General features: G+C 37.2%; 1 protein-coding gene across 7 annotated transcripts in view; it reads right to left on the reverse strand.

The window, feature by feature from the left end:
* The window catches only part of rnf144ab (ring finger protein 144ab), a 73,991-nt gene that overhangs the window by 15,091 nt on the left and 41,180 nt on the right, over window positions 1-17,720 (reverse strand). The window contains exon 1 of one of the 7 annotated variants that reach the window (XM_039692796.2): window positions 2,813-2,965. The exons of 5 other annotated variants lie outside the window; for them this stretch is intronic. The gene's annotated coding sequence lies outside the window, so the exon portion shown is untranslated. Of the gene's footprint in view, window positions 1-1,349; window positions 1,629-2,812; window positions 2,966-17,720 lie in introns of those variants that run through there. One more of the 7 variants, XM_039692793.2, reaches the window with a different exon arrangement.

Here is a 17,720-nt window from a genome sequence, read left to right on the forward strand (position 1 = left end):
AGGAGAGAACACACCTGATTGTGGTTCCCGCAATTCACTTTCTTTCTCTCTTTTCGTGAGCAGGAGTCCTTACAACATCTCACTGATGTTGTAAACTTTGATTGACGCGCTTTGACAAGTAATTTGCAGTGTGCGTATAGGGCTGATATCGGCTCTGGCTGGATGTGAACCTCGCCCCTCTAATGTTACAGTCAGTTATTAACGTGAACTAAAACTAATAAAATATCTTGGATGAATTTTTTTTTAAACTTTTTTGTTGAAATAACTGAAATACATACCTAAATTAAAATGAAAACTGAACATAGCCTATAAAATTAAAATCTCATTTAAAATATTTATAAACGTATAGCCTATAAATAATAGGCTACTAAAATAACACTGGTTACAACCAGGTAGCCTACACAGATCACTATTTTGACTTTTTAGTTGATGTCCTAAACAGAAAACCAAGAAATAACAATCATTATTAAATTGATTACTGTCTCTGTCACACTCTCTCTAAAAACACATATTTTACTGAAAGCTGGTTTGTTAAAAATGGTTATTTCACATTGATTTGTAATTGTATAATTGTGGCATTGACCAATATCAAGTTTAGCACTACACGGTATAAGTCCAAGTTGTCTCCTTTGAAGTTGTATTTATTTTTTTATTATATTGTATTATATTGTGTGTACTGTCTTGTCTGTCTGTTTGTTTTTATCTGGACCGGTGAGTCTGTAATAAAGTTTATTATTATTATCAAACCGATTTTCATTAAACACCCTGCATCAACAAATGTGGGAAGAATATTCACCCAATGAATCAACAGTAGACTGTCGGCATTATATAACAAATTATTAAGAACAACTCCCACAAACAGTGAAAGGTCATGTTTTGACTGAGCTAGTCCTGGGAAAAGGGAACACATGATCTCATCTGTTTTCGGAGTAGTCTAGCCGTTAGTAAACAACACTTTGTTTCCTAAAAGTAGCTAGTCTACATTTCTGAAGTGATTTAAACCCATACATTTAGATGTCACTATTTATCCCACCATTAATGCTAGGCTACTGGTCATAGTTAAAGGGAAAGCCCTATAGGGAAGCCTTGTTTAGACCGGCTCGTATAAGAAATAATGAGTTTCCCTTGATTATGTGAATCGGATCAGCCTGACCGCATGCTGAGATTTCCCAAACGCTTGTGTAGCCTAACTTACAAAATATCTGCAGCATGTTATGTTGCAAACGTGAACAACATCTACATTTTTAAATAAAACATACAATGCTGCATGCAAGCAAAACAAATCACTGCTGTAAAAACAGAATGATTTAAAGTAACGTTACCACTACATGTCCCCATGCATTGCTTACCTTAGGATGGATCTTTCAGTTGTCAGTCCGTTATAGGAATAACAGCTTCACGCACAACCAAGCGCAATATCTTCCTATGCGTCCACATTTGTCGCATATAATATAAGAAATAATAGCTTCCAGAATAATAAGAAATAAAGACAGTAATATGTCGGGGAAAGCGGTTTACACGCTAATTACCATCAGCTGGTCGGACTGGGCGCCGTGGCTCTCTGGAGAAGCGCCATTTGACTGCGCCTAGAGGCGCGCGGCTGAGACGCGACCAATGTGTTGTTGAAAGATCCGTGCTCACGGGCGCCCTCTGCTGACTCGACGCGAATAATGATGTAGGTGTACGTCAGACACGCGTAAAGTGCCATCTGCTGGTTTTCATCGTGAGCATCATCGTGCATAGAGCTATCCTAATTTGACCTGTGCACGACACATTATAACAGCACCAAAACGCAAAATTCATGCAGTTAATGTAAATTAAAGTTCTAGTTTGGGTCACATTGAAATCGCTTTGACAGAATATAATTATGGGACAAAATCATTTTGTGTTAGAATAAAACAACAACAACAACATGTTTTTCTCGTTCTTTTGTGCACACTTATTATACCAACCCCAAAATTTGTTGTGAACTTAAAAATAAATTAATTGTAAACTGAAATAAATATATAAATACATAATAACAATTATGTATTAATAAAAATAAATACAATGTGTAAATAGGCCTACAACATATAGTTGTATCTGTATATTTGTCTTCAGCTATGGACTCTAAATTCTAGAATGTCGTGAGACATTATCTTACTATGAATGTAAAAATAAAATACATTTAATTTAATTCATACATGATTAAAGCTATAATGATGATCAAACCAAAACAAACAATTTAAATATTTACAGTGTGGATATGTACGTAATAAAACTATGCAATCTGAGAGATTTCCATATTTTGTTGTGTCATTATTACCATTGACTCCCACTAGATGTCAGTGTGAGACTTACAAGCTTCCACAGTGGCAACGTCACAAAAAATGTAATTCATTCTGCCATGAAAACAGTGCACTTGTCTAGACCGCAGAACATGCCAGGACATGTTACAACGTATTATGTTTTGGAGTTCTGCATAATAATCTACATGGAAATCTGATGTTTGGAAATGATGTCCTAAGCATGTAACCTAACGTTACAGCATTGTGCAGAAGACCGAAAACTGTTAGCCTACACTTATTAATTCCTTACATTTTGATGCAAACTAATTGATAATGTCGTGTTAGAATGTTCAACTGGATATACTAAAAATACGTATGGCATAATGGCTCTGTTTCTATCACACAGACAAGATCTACAGATCTAGTTCACTTTAAAGCAGTAGAAAAACATATTTGTTACACATGTGTATACAAGGGACATGTGTAAAAAATGTGTATACAGCCTAACATATCATTCATTCAATATATAATAGAAAAACACTCACCATGTCTAAGGCAAATTCAGTGCTAGTATAAGTACATTTATATTGAGCAGTGGAAGAAAAAAGAGCTGCTAGGAGAGACTGAAAATATCAAGCATCAGCTTTCTTGGTGAAAAAATGTCGAGGAGCACAGCAGGTCAGATATTGCCTTTTGGTTTTGGTGTTTACCTTTGCACTCAATGTAGCCCAGGGCAAGTCACTATGGCAACTTCCTTGCACCAGGAAGGGGATAATTGCAGTTCGGAATTCCAAATGGATGGTGTGCCTTGTTGAAGGTGACAGTTTTGTGCTGCTCATTCAGATACTGCAATCTGTCTGACTAAAGAAAACAGTCACATATCGACCTGGTTCCTGCAGTGGGTTTCTGTGGTCATTTGTTGCAAATCTGTGGATTTGCTTTAGTATTGGCTTTAGTACAACAAAAGCTGCCATGCTTTATGTCATGAGAAGACGATGGGATTTTGTTTGAAATTGTTAGTCCAAGTCATATTTTTAGAACTATTTGCATTTTCCCTCTTTGGCTCCAGTATGACTTTGAGATAAATTCTCTACTTTGATCTGTCAGCTTTTATCCTGCCTGCAAATGTTATAGTGTGTGATAAAGCTATGAAAAGCACAGGCTATTTACAACAGAAATCACCTTACAAAAAAAGCAAGTGAGAAAGACTACGGTGAACTGAAGTGGTTCTAGAATTTCAGTCATTGCAATAGGACCACTATCTTCAAATATGATTGACAATAGCATACAGTTTGTATTGGCGGTATTTTTCCGTTCTGGGTGAGAACTCCCTGCCCATCCATGCAGTCTGTGAGTTTCACGACTAACACTGTTTCAGCTTTGATCGCCTCGGTAAACACAAAATAAACGGGACGTTAACATTTAAGCATTTTATAGTTGTCGGCTTTGTTGCATCCCAGATAGCAAACTGACATTGAATCAACGTGGAAATATGACATCGAAACAACGTTGATCTGACATTGTTTTGCTCATCGAATTAACGTTGAACCAACGTCAGATGCGTCATTCTTTCAAAACTAACGGAAAATCAACTTGAAATCAACGCATTGTTTCAACGTTATGAAAGCAAACCAATTTTCGATTTCATTTAGCTTTGAAAAATGCCGCGTCTGACGTTGGTTCAACGTTAATTCGATGAGCAAATCAACGTTGTTTCAATGTCATGAGAGACGTCGTTTCCACGTTGATTCAATGTCAGTTTGCTATCTGGGATTACATTTACTTCACCAGGAGATGGTGCTGCAATTTGTATCTGAATAAAGCTTTGAGTAATGAACCATTTTTGACACAATAAGTATCAGAAAGCAATAATGCTTCGAAACGTTTCATTTGGCCATCACTAACTATTGGATATGACAATGTTGATATTGGCGGAATAGATCTGCTACACAAGTACTGCACTTGCAATAGCCAATACATACATGACTGCTGTGAGCTAGCATGCTTCTGCTGAACAATATAGCATACAAGAATTACCCATAGAAGATCTGTACAGGTGGAACTGGGGGAGATGGAGGATTTCTGAAAATGCGATACAGCAAATGCTGACCAAGTATTTAAAGGTTGATCGGCGAGCTCAATGGCAAGTGATACAGCAGGAACCAATCAGCTTTGCCCAACACAGAATGATGCGATCGCAAGCAGATTGAGGTAAGAACCTATCAGCCTGCGCCATCTAGAGTTTCACGACAGAACTTTATGTATTTCATGCCATATTTCAACTTTTTTTTTTTTTTTTTTGGTGAGTAGCGGTGTAATAAGGTGGGACCTGATCCCCCTGTCTTGGTTTATTTTGCAATAATTACTGGCAGACTAAACATATCCCTCATATATATCTGTCCTTCTAAATATGATGTAAAATATCTCATACATTCATACCTATGTTCATCACTGGCTGGATTCCTTAGTCCTCCTGGCTCTGCTATCGTTCTCTCAAAGAAGATGGAAGAGGGTTAGATAAGGATGCAGAACATCCATGTCATTTACCTGCTGACCCCTTTGTTTTGTTAGGCACACCATGCCCATTACAATTTCATTACATGCAGCCAATACATCTTTTTAAAATCTTGATTAAATCTTCATGCTTGAGCTAACCGGAGGCACTGATCCATCTAGCTGTCTTCTCTGCTCCTACTTTAACCTCTGGGGTTGTGTGCACAGGGCCATTCTCTGTGCAGTCCAATGAACCCTTTTGACACTAATTGAATTACTGGAAAGAGTGCAAAGCCATGTGACCTCTTAATGTTACGGTCATTAGAGAAGATAAGAACTGATTTTTGATCACACATACAGTATTTGTGAAACTTTTCAACTGATCCAAATAGGCAGAGGACCTGAGGGTGAACCGCTCTGCCAAATTCAACACGAGGAGTCTCTTTTCATCTTAAAAGTCGTGATTACAGGACTGCATGAGACCAGCAGCTTGGATCTGCTATCCATCACCCAGCCTGACATCGGACCACTGCAGGCCATTCAATCCCAGTGTCCCTTTCCTCTTTCCTGCACTATAACCATACATCTCTCCCTCCCTTCTTTCTCCACCTGGTCTGAACTAATGAACCCCTTGGGTCAAGGGTGACAGTAGGGGCACTGTTGTCAGTCCGACAACGTCCAGATGATTCCACTATAGTTCCCCTCCTATCATCCTACTTATTTCTGTCCTGGTGGACTTTGATTAAACTAGGTGACATTACCTCACCATTGTTGTTGTTTCATTCGAACTCAAGCAGTTGTATGACTTCACTCAGCTGGCTGTGGTTTTCCTTGCCATTGTATACCCAGAGCCCCAGACCTCTATTTCCTGGAATAATTAATGACATAACCAGGAGCAACCTTGTTATTTACTAGATGAACAGGGCCGGTGACAGACATCAGGGGAGAGAATTAGAAGGCCCGTGTGTGTGGATTTGTTACAAGCCGTAACGCTTCTTTCCACGGCCCAGCTGCAGTTCTTCTCCCAGCGGAAACCAACCGGACTGTGTCCATCACTTCAGGTGGAAGTGATTCCATTAGCAGCTGTAAGGCTAATGCCTTGTTCCCCCTGCAGACTAGAGGGGTTGTGTAAGAGTCCTACATTAGCTCCTGAGGGCCCAGGAGGTCCTTTTAAATATCAGAATCTGGACCTATCAGAAAACGTCCAAGACTTGAAGACGAGTGGTTTACACAATACACACAGAGACTATTAAATGAATTGAAGAAATAAAGGGTGAAATGTATTTGATTTGGTAACACTTTACAATAAGGTTTCATATGTTAACAGTAGTGAACTACATTCGTTAACATTAAATACATTTTTTTTCTGCTGCATTTATCAATCTTATGTTAATCTCAAAATTTACTAATACATTTTTTAAGATCTAACATTGTATCTGTTCTTAATGCACTTGTGAAGCATGAACATTTTTAACATTAACAAAGTTAAATGCTATACAAATCTATTGCTCATTGTTAGTTTGTGTTAGTTAATGCGTTAAATGTTAATGAATATGATAAGGATAATGATAAGGCTTATTGTAAAGTGTTACAGAGTTTTTAGTTTCAGTTTATTTATTTGAATATAAATATATACTGGCCCAATTAATCAGGTTCGTTTCAGGTATTGAACGATGTAAAGTATTTGACGGGAATTAGTTGCTGTACTTAAAGGAGAACTCTGAGTTAATTTTAACATTGAGCTCATTTTTTTTGTTCATTTTTGTCTGTCTGTCAGTCTGACAAAAACGTCAAAAATCGGTGTTGCCTACACCGTTTTATCCTCTTCTTAAAATTCGCACCCTGTTGACTTCAATGGGGCATGTTCTAAACCCACTTTTAGCCTCTTAACATCCTTGAATTGTCATTACAAGTGCACAGCCATGTGAGTGGTGTTATTAAGAGTGACCACGGTCAATCTGACTGCAGTAGATGTGAAAGATATTAATAAAAATGATTTTAATTCAGCTAGCTCACATACCTGTATTTACTTCCTGTTTTCGGTCGAAGTCCACAGTAGTCGATTGTCGAGTTCGCGCGAATCTATGTTCTCTTTCATAGGTTTACTCAAAGCTGTGCTAAGACACAGTGGGAACGAAATACCAAACTCGCCAAGCTAAGCGTATAGTACGATGACCAGATAACTTAAAGTACTTGACTGGTTCAAGCAGACAAAACATGGGAACCTGTAGCCATGTATACATTCGATATACACTCACCTATTATTAAGTGATAATATTATTAGGATTATTAGTGTATATTCTACAATATATGGCGTAAAAACATCTGAGTGCTGCCCTCTTCAGGTTGAACAGTGGCTTCAACAGTACTTGAAGGGCGATAATTGAGGCTGAATCATCAGCCACCATAAAAGATCAAGTGGTATTGGAATTGGTGACTTGTAAATTGTAATGGATTCATTTTCACTGTATCTGTATTTTTACTCAAGTATGGTCTTCAGGTACTCTTTACGGCTTTAGTATCAGACTGGGAAAATGATATCATTGTCCCCAGAGGAAGAAGAAATACTGTCTATGTGAAATAAATAATTAAATAATGCTCAGACTTCAGTTTAGGCGACTCATGGAGCTGAATCCAGATCCCTGCATAGATCATTTCATTTTACTGTATGTGTAATGTTCAGAGTAGGTGTCATTCTCATGTTTTGTCATTACAGTGAATATTACTGTCCTACTGTTGATTAGGTGCCCTAAATTATTCATGGCACATTTGTAATTTCTTTTTTTATTTAGTTTGATATAATAAAAGTCCCACAATTTCTAATATAAAAGTCCCACAATTTCTAAATGACACTATCAAATAATCAATATATTACTCAAATTCAACTATTTTTTACCTCCATAAACTGAATGGACAATCAGGTGTGTTTGCATTGTCTGTAATGTTGTCATAGAGTGTATTTCACAGTGTGTATGTGTGTGTACACTTGAAGGAAGGAAGCAGGGTTTATAAAGTGACAGGCTGGTTTGTTAATAAGCAAAAGACAGAGTCAGTGGAGTGACGCTGAGCACTGCAGACAGATCCTTCTGAAGCCAGATATTTTCTGAGCAGAAATATCTCTCTGGGCAAGCTTGTGTCATGCATTGTGTGCTCATAATGCAAATGCGGACTGATCCCATTGTCGCTTTGCTTCGCATCGCAGACTCTCGGACCACTTTGTGAATAGATGGGGATGTGGATGCTAACAGGTCATGTTGGGCCTCTCTATCCTTTCTGTATGCTTTGAGTGGGAGAATGGATAGATAAATTAATTAAATATGTAGCAGGAATATGAATGCCTTTAATTCTTTATGAAAGATATCAAAACAATACTAATCAATGTAGAAAAATATTGGTCTCTTAAAGCGCTTTCCTTTAACTTACGTAATTGCTGATTACTAATATCTGGGACTGCAGCACCACCTCCCCACAACAACCTTCTGCTCAGTCCTTCATCACTACATTTTTTTATGTTGGCTATTTCATTTTTGATTATTGAGATCGGCAGCCAAAAATAATACACAAAATAAAACAAACAGAATAAACAATATTAAAAACACTTACAATTCATTGACTTATCCCCCATTTTTTTGCAATACCAGTGTATTGCTCTTCGAAAAGTCAATGAAGGCCATGGCAACCCTGATGAAACTCTAAACAAGACACAATGACGTGCTGAGGATATTCAATCCAGTGTAAATCTTAAAGCATCCAAGGAAGAAGACAAGCTTAACCAGTAGAGCATTTCACAAACAACGCCAAGGCCATCAGTTTGATTCCCAGGGAATGCATGTAATGATAGAATGCATACCTTCAATGCAATATATGGGATTTTGGATAAAGCGTCTTCTAAATGTAAATGTAACACAATTGCATTTCCCTGCAGAGTCAAAAGAGAAATAACTAAGGCTACTTACTGATTTCTCATATCTTGAAAATGACATATAACCTATTTAGTTTTAAACAAGTTTTAAAATGAATGGCAAGCTGATTGTTATTAGGATAAGTTGCAGCTTTGTCTGTTTTAGACAGACTTTGACAGCCTGATTTAGGATTTTTGCTATTGTCTTCTTTCCCCATCAACGTTCTGCATATAGATCTTAATCCTTCTCTAGTGTCTGAGTTGATACAGCTGAGCTTTTGTCTCTGTTCTCCCACATTACATAAAGACCACATGACCACTGAACTGTTACAAGGACTTTGAAAGATCTGCCAGTCAAAATGTTATAAGCTTCCTGCATATGACAAGTTCATTGCACGCATCCGTCACTTTCGTGGAGATTTCTGACAAACCTACAGCTTCTAAAACTCAAAAGACTCTGCCACATGAAACTATAATACTATAACACAAAAAAACTATAAGAAAGCCACATGAAATTATAACACATTTCATTCCATTTCTTGTTCTAATGATCTAATAAAACACTTTTAAACACTGTAATATTGTAAAATATTATTACAATTTTAAAGTTTAAAACAGTTGAGCTGTTGATTAATTTTGTAAAGTGTTTTTTTTTTTTCAGGATTCTTTGATAGGACGTTCACAAGAAGTATTTGAAATAAATTTATTTGAAATAGAAATCTTCTGTTTGTCATAATAAATGTCTTTACTGACACTTTTGACCACTGCATCCTGCTGGAAAAACACATTTTTTGAAATGTAGTGTATATAAAAATTATAACAATGTTTATACTGTATATTAACCAGCATAATTAACCAAATATTTATTAGTATTTGGTTTGTCCCACTTTTGCTGACATTATCCCACAAGTTTGTACAAAACCTGATGATCCATGTTGTGGTTGAAAGTAAAAAAGTTAATCATTAAAGAGAGAAAAAAAATCATCTAGGCTATAACGTCACCATAGTGAAAAATAAATTGGCAATATAAGACAAAGTCATTATTTTGATAAATGATTTCACTATTACCTTTTTATTTTATAAACATGGAGGGAGAAACTGGCTTCCTGTTCATTTCAAGGTATAAATAAGATTTCCAATCTCAGATTTTTATTGTGGTCTCAGGAGGTCCTAATGAAACAAAACCCTTCCTATGGGTCATTATATCTTTACTCCTCATGCCTACTATTATCACAAATCTTGAAGGTCATCAAGACTAGTGACAGGCTAGTCGTGTGTTTGTGTGTATGTGTGTGTGTCTGCGGTCTGGCTCATGGTCAGAGGCATCAGGAAGCGGATGAGTCAGGTAATGAGAAGGAGAGTGAGGAATGCTGAAACACGTCTCTGAGATCGATGTCATCAGTCTCACACAAAGGCTTGTGCACAGTCTAGCCCGAGGCTTAGGCTAAAAGCCTGGAAAAAACACACATAATGGCTGGCCAAACTTTATCTCGAGGCAGCCTCCCTGTCTTTGTCACCTCACCCGTAGCCCTCAGCGCTGCAAAAAAACCAAGGCATCGACTCAAAGGAGCTCCATTTTCTCTGCGCATAAACGGTAACTGAGACAGCCCCACTGAGCTCTTAAGAAACGGAAATGTGGCATTGTGGAGTTTCTTCTATTCAATTATTCACGCACAGCCCCTGGCCACTGCTGCCATTTACAACGGCAGTCATCTCTTCAAAGCTACACTGGGGCTGGGCGAGATCCTGTTTCTGAGACTGAGGAGTGTGTGAAGGGAGTGGAGCTCACCTTCAACTCCCTCCTCTGTCTTGCTCGATCTCCCTCTATACAAAGTAGTCACTCCAGGGCTTGGCCCATTCAACTCAGCAACATGATACAAATGTGGAAGAGACAAAAAGGACTGAAAAAGAAATGGCATACTGTACTCTATCAACAGCATTTGAGTCAGTGTATAGGGGTTTGGGCTCCGAATCATAAATTAAACGCAAGGTTAAACCGAAGGCTGAGTCAAATCCTGCATAACCTAAATAGTGTATAACACAATTCATAAGTTTGTGGTCACTAAAGTTTGTAAAGCTTTTTAAAGAAGTCTTTACGAAGACTGTATTTATTAGATCAAAAATACGCTGGTAAATGATGGAGATCGCTGTCAAATATGTCCCTGGACAAGTAACGTTGCGCCGAATTGAAAAAAGGAACGACGTTTCATTACCAAATTTTCAGTAGTAGCGCGTTACACTACTTTTTTACCCCAAAAAAGTAGTCACGTCATGTCACGTTACGTCACGTCAACCCCTGCTGGACAAGTAACGTTGCGCCGAATTGAAAAAGGAACTACGTTTCGTTACCAAATTTTCAGTAGTAGTGCGTTAAACTACTTTTTTACCCCAAAAAAGTAGTCACGTCACGTCAACCCCTGGACAAGTAACGTTGCGCCAAATTGAAAAAGGATAGGTTTCGTTACCAAATTTTCAGTAGTAGCACGTTACACTACTTTTTTACCTGACAAAGTCACGTCACATCAAACGCGTTACACACAACACTGCACAGGACTAAATAGGGAGCAAATAAAAGAGGGTAAGAAACAAAGCAAGAGGGGGAGGGGGGTGGTTAATCATTTATCAGGTAACAAGATGGGAGGGGCTAGACAATTGACAGGAGAGCACATGGCACAAGGAATATAAGACGAACCATGTGCTCAAAATGATCCAGACTAAACAAAGGACAAACTGGGAATGTCAGAACTCTGTTACCAACCAGAATATAACCCAGACAGAAGTGACTGAACCCTGACAATAATATATATTTAAAAATGGTACCAAAAAAGTGCTCTGAAAGCACATGATAGTGCGAAAAAAGAAGTAAAATTGTTATTCTCTTATTCCCCTCTTTCATGGCAATCTCATTCAGAAAGATCCAACCAAACTTTGACCCGTCTAATCAAAACCAATATAATTTTACAATAACATTATCAAACTTGCCTTGAATATTTAAGTGAATGTGAGTTTTGAGTGTTAATTGTATTTAAATTCACATTAGGTATTTTACATTAGGAGCCTGAATGTCATAATCAACTCACAAATGAAAAACATCACAAGCAAGTTATCAAACAAAATCCAGCAATACGTACAATACCACAACGCTAAATAGAGCAAAGTACATTAGTACACAAGCTTGAAAGCTCATTTCTGTCACATAGGAAAAAAAGAATGCATAATTATAAAAACATCTAAATGAGATTGCAAGTCACAATTTTGGTATAAGTATTAGATAAAATGTCATTTAGGAAATAAACTGGCCATAATTACGGGATAAAAAGTCAAAATAATGACATACTAAGTCATTATGAGATAAAGCATAAACTGACAAACACATAAGTCATAATTATAGCATTAAAAGAATGAAATTATGTCAAAAAGTCAAAGTTGAAAATTATTACCATTTACCGTAATTACGACTTTTTACGTCATATAATTATAACTTAGTATGTCAGTTTAGACTTTATCTCATAATAATAACTTAGTATGTCATAATTTAGACTGTCATGATTACACTTGGCATATTATGACTTGGTATCTCATAAATTAGGCCATGCTGATTATGATTTTCCAAATGATTTAATTTTTTTATTATGTGACATAAATGAGCATCCTATGATGACAACATCTTCAATCATTTAAACATTTTAAAGTTTAGCCTTAGGAAAAGTAATATAATAGAAAATGAGTTTAAAAAATGCCAGACCAGAGTGCTGTTTTGGTATGTTGGCTAGGGGGCAAGAAATGAAACTGCAGGTTCTTCAGCAAGACTTCTTCCACTGATCGGAATATCAGAGTGATTTAGCCCCAAACCGAGCCCATACTAACATTAACCGCAACTGACCTCGCTGACATGCACTCATACAAATCCCTGCACCTATAATGTCAGAGAGGAGAGAATCAAGCTTTATGTTACCATATGTGACAGTTACCCTACATTATCCACCGGAGGCTTGCGTGTAAGAGATGTGACCTGGGGCACGGTTGTTGCGTGACCCTGTCAGTGTGGTTCCCCCGTGTCCATGCCCACAGCGGAGGTAAGCGCCATTAAGCACTGAACCACACACTCCTCCTCTATGCCCTCAGGTAAGCTAGTGCACACACACACACGGTACCCATACATTCTCTCTCGCTTCATGACTACAGTCATTCAGGCCAGTGGTTTCACGACGTCGCACAAGATTACTACAGCAAGTGAGACAGACGCTGCGTGCCTGAAGAGGAGCTGTGGTCCCCGTTACCCCACATTGGCTCATCCACACTTTAGAGTTCAGTAAAAAAAAAACGAGCCCTATGGCCTGCATATGAAATTCTATGTTTGCCTCAGAGCAGAATCATTAATGCAGAACTCATCAGATGGACAGATGACATTAGGTGTGCATTAGCTTAATTGCTAGAACTTTATATAGAGCATGTCAAATAATATCTGTTCTAAAAACAGTGAGTACAGTAATGCAAACTTATATACCATTAGATGCATTTCATGATTAAATATTCATGTTCTACATTTATATGTCTTCACTAAGGTGCACTTTGGTTTCTGCTCTAGATACACTCGAGGAATTGATGTAAACAACATAAGGTAAGATGGATTTCTGGGAACATAACTATGGACCTGGGAATACATTAGAATATGTTTGAACATGTTTTTGGATGTGCCTGTCTCATGTTCGTAGCTGGCACACATCAACATCATATGGAGCTTCAAAAATCACTTACATTTTTCATGCTCTTAAATATTATATATATTTGTGGTCAGTAAGATTTATGGACCTGAGAATACATTAGAATATGTTTGAATATGTTTTTGGATGTGCCTGTCTCATGTTCGTAGCTGGCACACATCAACATCATATGGAGCTTCAAAAATCACTTACATTTTTCATGCTCTTAAATTTTATATATATTTGTGGTCAGTCAGATTTTTTTTTTAAAGAAATGAATTTATCAAGGATGCATAAAATATTAATCTGCCAAGGGTGCATGATCAGAATCTTGAAAAAAAAAAAAAGAGAAAAGTATTAGCACCAAATCATTAGAATGATTTCAGAGGGATCATGTGATGGCTGCTGAAAATTCAGTTTTGAGAAAATTACATATTAAAATATATTAAAATTAAAAAGTTATTTTAAAATGTTAGTATTATTTCACAATGTTACTATATCCAGCACATAATTGAAAAAAGTAACTAAGAAACTAAAACAACTACAAGCAACCTCCCACAATAAAAAAATCATGATTATTGAGTCATTTTGTATGTTGAGAGGAAAGTAGAGGCCTGGTTTCGGGAAATTGTGTGCTTATATATTGATCAGAGAAACCAGAGAACACAGTTCACAATTTCACATACAGAAAGACCAGCCATGGCTTTAAAGAAGCACAGACTGAGCTCAGTTACAACTCAAAAGGCATGTCAACTGTTTTAGTAATAATACGATAATGACATATATGACACTGGCATGGCCATTAATACAGTACATGGCGGCTGATTAGAGCGACGATACAGTGCTGTTTTCTATAGACCATTTTGCAAGATGTAAACAACACTGGTCCAGAAGCACTTCCTGTTTCAGTTTTTTAACACTACATAAAAGCTGGGATAAAATACAACCGACAGAACATATAAATCTGAATCAAAAAGTTAAACAAACATCTTTACGATGTTTTCTTTACATGTGAAATAAAGAAAACAGTTACAAACTGAAACAGGAAGTGTTTCTGGACCAGTGTTGTTTACATCTTGCAAAATGGTCTATAAAAAACAGCAAGATGTGCAAAACTGAATTTTGAATACATTGTCATTGTTATTCTCTCACTGATTCTTTAACTGATGTGCTCTAGAGATTCATAGGACATGCATCACAGTGACTGTGCTTGCTGACTGTGAGGAACTCATACATATCCACAGACATAATGAACACGTCTGATACCCACAAATAAATAATACTGAGGAGAATTCACATGAGCTGATACCTCATTCTACTTCCTCCTCCGCCTCTGACGGCATGAATTTAAATAGATGAACACATCGCATACACTCAAAAAATTACTTCATGAGAAATATCAGGATTGTTTTTTTGTATAATCTCACTGAAGACTGACCCAGAGCAAAGTCATTAGGGGGCAATACGTGTGGCCAGTGGTCTGCTGGCATATTACAATAAGTCATTGGGCGACTGTACACTCATTTGATGCCTGCAGGTCTCTATTGGGGGTGATGAATAGCTACAGACTGACTTTAATAATCTCGCAGTGGGAGGCCTGCAGCTCATGCGCATCTCACTACCAGACACTCCAAGTGCTTTTTTGAGCCACTCATTTAATACAGCGCAGAGACAATTTGAAGCAATTTGTCACCGAAATCCAAGATATGCAAGGGGAGGGTGCCATGTGCTTAAAGGCATTAATGAGAGCGGTCACATCCATCTTAAGGTTGCTTATTTCTGCACAGTTGTGTTAATGAGGAAAAGGCATCCAGCATGCTGACATATGTGATACATTGGAGTGGGAATATTTAATGTCGAGTAATTGGTTCAGCAGATGTCCTCAATGCAGTGTGTTGGTGTCCACATACACAGTCATACTACTAATGAGATTATGGATTTTTCCTCTTTATATAAAAACCAACATTCACAGTAATCTAAACCTTTCTGATGACTATTTTTTGTTGCTATTATTTATTATGATCCTCAACCAGATTTAACATTTAATAAGCAGGTTCCATTGGGTATTAAATCTTGCCTTGACAAAACAACAAAATAAATTGTGACATAAAATAAAAATAGTGACTATCAAAAGTGTAACACAATGAATCACACATTTAAACTCATAAATGAATCCTGCATTCAATGTTTTCAAGGTTTCACATTCGTAAACCGTTATTTGCATCTTTGCGATGTCAATATAATTTAATGAATGAACACAGTATGTTATCTGTTTAAATGATGGCTTGACTCCCTCTTGCGCATCAGTTTGGCTCATAGAAGTGACTTTCAAATTAACGTGATTCTCCCGCTGAAACAAAATACAATGGATGAAAGTTTCTGTGACTGTCAAAAGCATGTGAATATTTCATGAAGCAGGCGCTCATTGTTTTAAAAAAAAAAAATCTAGAAAAACAGTTATTTTAAAAGTTCAACTTATTTTAACAACCAATTGTACAAAAGACGCTCAAACACATGTCTGGATCATGTTTAGATTAAAACAATACAAAAGCAGCACACTGGAATGCAAAACTTCACAAATAATGCATTTAGATATTTAAAAACGTGACCAGAGAATTAGAAAAAAATGCAAGGTCTTGAGACGTGCTTATTTTAACTTGAGTGCCGCGTTTTTAGAAACGTAAAAGACATGAGTGCAACAGTTAAAGATGTCCGGCTAGCGCATGTTTACATAGATAAACAATGGAAAAGTAGAGAAGCTGCAAAAGCTCAGCTGCTAACTCAGAGCATAGGCTGTATGTTTTGAGTGATCTGGAAATAGGAATTACAATGAGAAAACGAGACTCATTTTTCATGTATTTATTTATTGCAAAGAATACATGCTGGCACACAGAGCATTAGTCATAAAGTAGCAGCATGGTTATGATGGAGTAACTTAGGCCACAATGTGATGGGAGCTGTTTTTGTTATTGCCCAATTTGTTTTATGATTCATAATGCAATAAACTTTTATAGCAGAATAATGAACATGACTTACAAAGTGATGATAGACCATGAGGGATCATTTTAACACAGGCGACAGTAGGGCATTGCACACAGCCAAATATTTAGCCAGTCTGATTTTCACCCATGCCTCTTGTTTTCATTAAATAAACCCAAACTAGCCGAGAACTTGGATGACAACTCCCATGAGTTTATTTAGCGCGCACGCACACACGTCTCACACACACACACATTTTGTTCTCATAATGGAAGGCATACCCGAACCACACACAGACACAAATTCAGACAAACCACAGAGTCAAGACAGAGGGAATGGAAGCACTGAGCAGACAGCTTATTTATTAATCCTATAAAGCCCATAAACCTAAAAGACAATGTCTGTTAATGTGGACCTTGTATTCATAGATTACACACATGAAATCATTGGGAATAAGGGGCCAAGTCCCCCGAAGGGGAATTGCATTAGGTGAATTTTTCAGTCCAGCTCTCGGGCAGCATCTCCTTAATCACAGCACAGGTTACACAGTGGCATAGTGTGTTAAAAGGTTATGTCTCAGTCTCATGGAACAGCTGTCTAGTCATTTGTGAAACGCATAGGGCCTCATTCAATCTGCATTAATGTATGTGTCTTAATGAGCGCTGGACATGCTAATGATAGCTTGGTTACAGACCCAGATCCATTATCTAAGTGCATTTTACAGGCATCTGCAGCTGGGACCAAACCATTAACACACTGCTAATTTGAAATTGTGTAATGCTGATGCACAGGTCGTGCCTATTACAAAGACACTGGTACTGTGCTTTTAATTATTTCTTGTGGAAAGGATCTCTGACAGTTTCAGAATGACTTTTTAAATGGTTAAATCATTTTAAATTGATAGTTATTTAACCTCAGTAAGTGCGATACACTGAAGTGATAGGAAGACAATTTACATTAAATTAAAAAAAATCCAAACTATAGCAAATTACAAACATATTAAGATTTTCTGATCAATAAGTGATGTTGCAGATTACATTATATTTAATTGCAATCATGGCGAAGGTTTGTCTTAGGACAGAGCGTTGCAGGGATACAGCCTGACTTCGTTTTTTCCCCCCACTTTGACTGTTATTTCAGTAACGTGGCAAAACTTAAAAATCAATTCAATAACTTTTGTGAGACATGGTCTGAACATCATATAAGTCAAATATGGACAAGAAGTTGGAGGAGTGCAATTTCAAATGAAAACAACAACTCAGGATTATTAGTGAAAGCAGACGAGGAAGGAACGGTTTTCTACGCCAAACAGTTTAAAGGTTATAATCAGTAGAATATGTCCTATTTTGAGATGATGGCTAGAGGGTTTGACTGGGA

This window comes from Pimephales promelas, chromosome 13 (assembly GCF_988280905.1).
Source record: "Pimephales promelas chromosome 13, fPimPro1.hap1.1, whole genome shotgun sequence".
Lineage (NCBI taxonomy): Eukaryota > Metazoa > Chordata > Actinopteri > Cypriniformes > Leuciscidae > Pimephales > Pimephales promelas.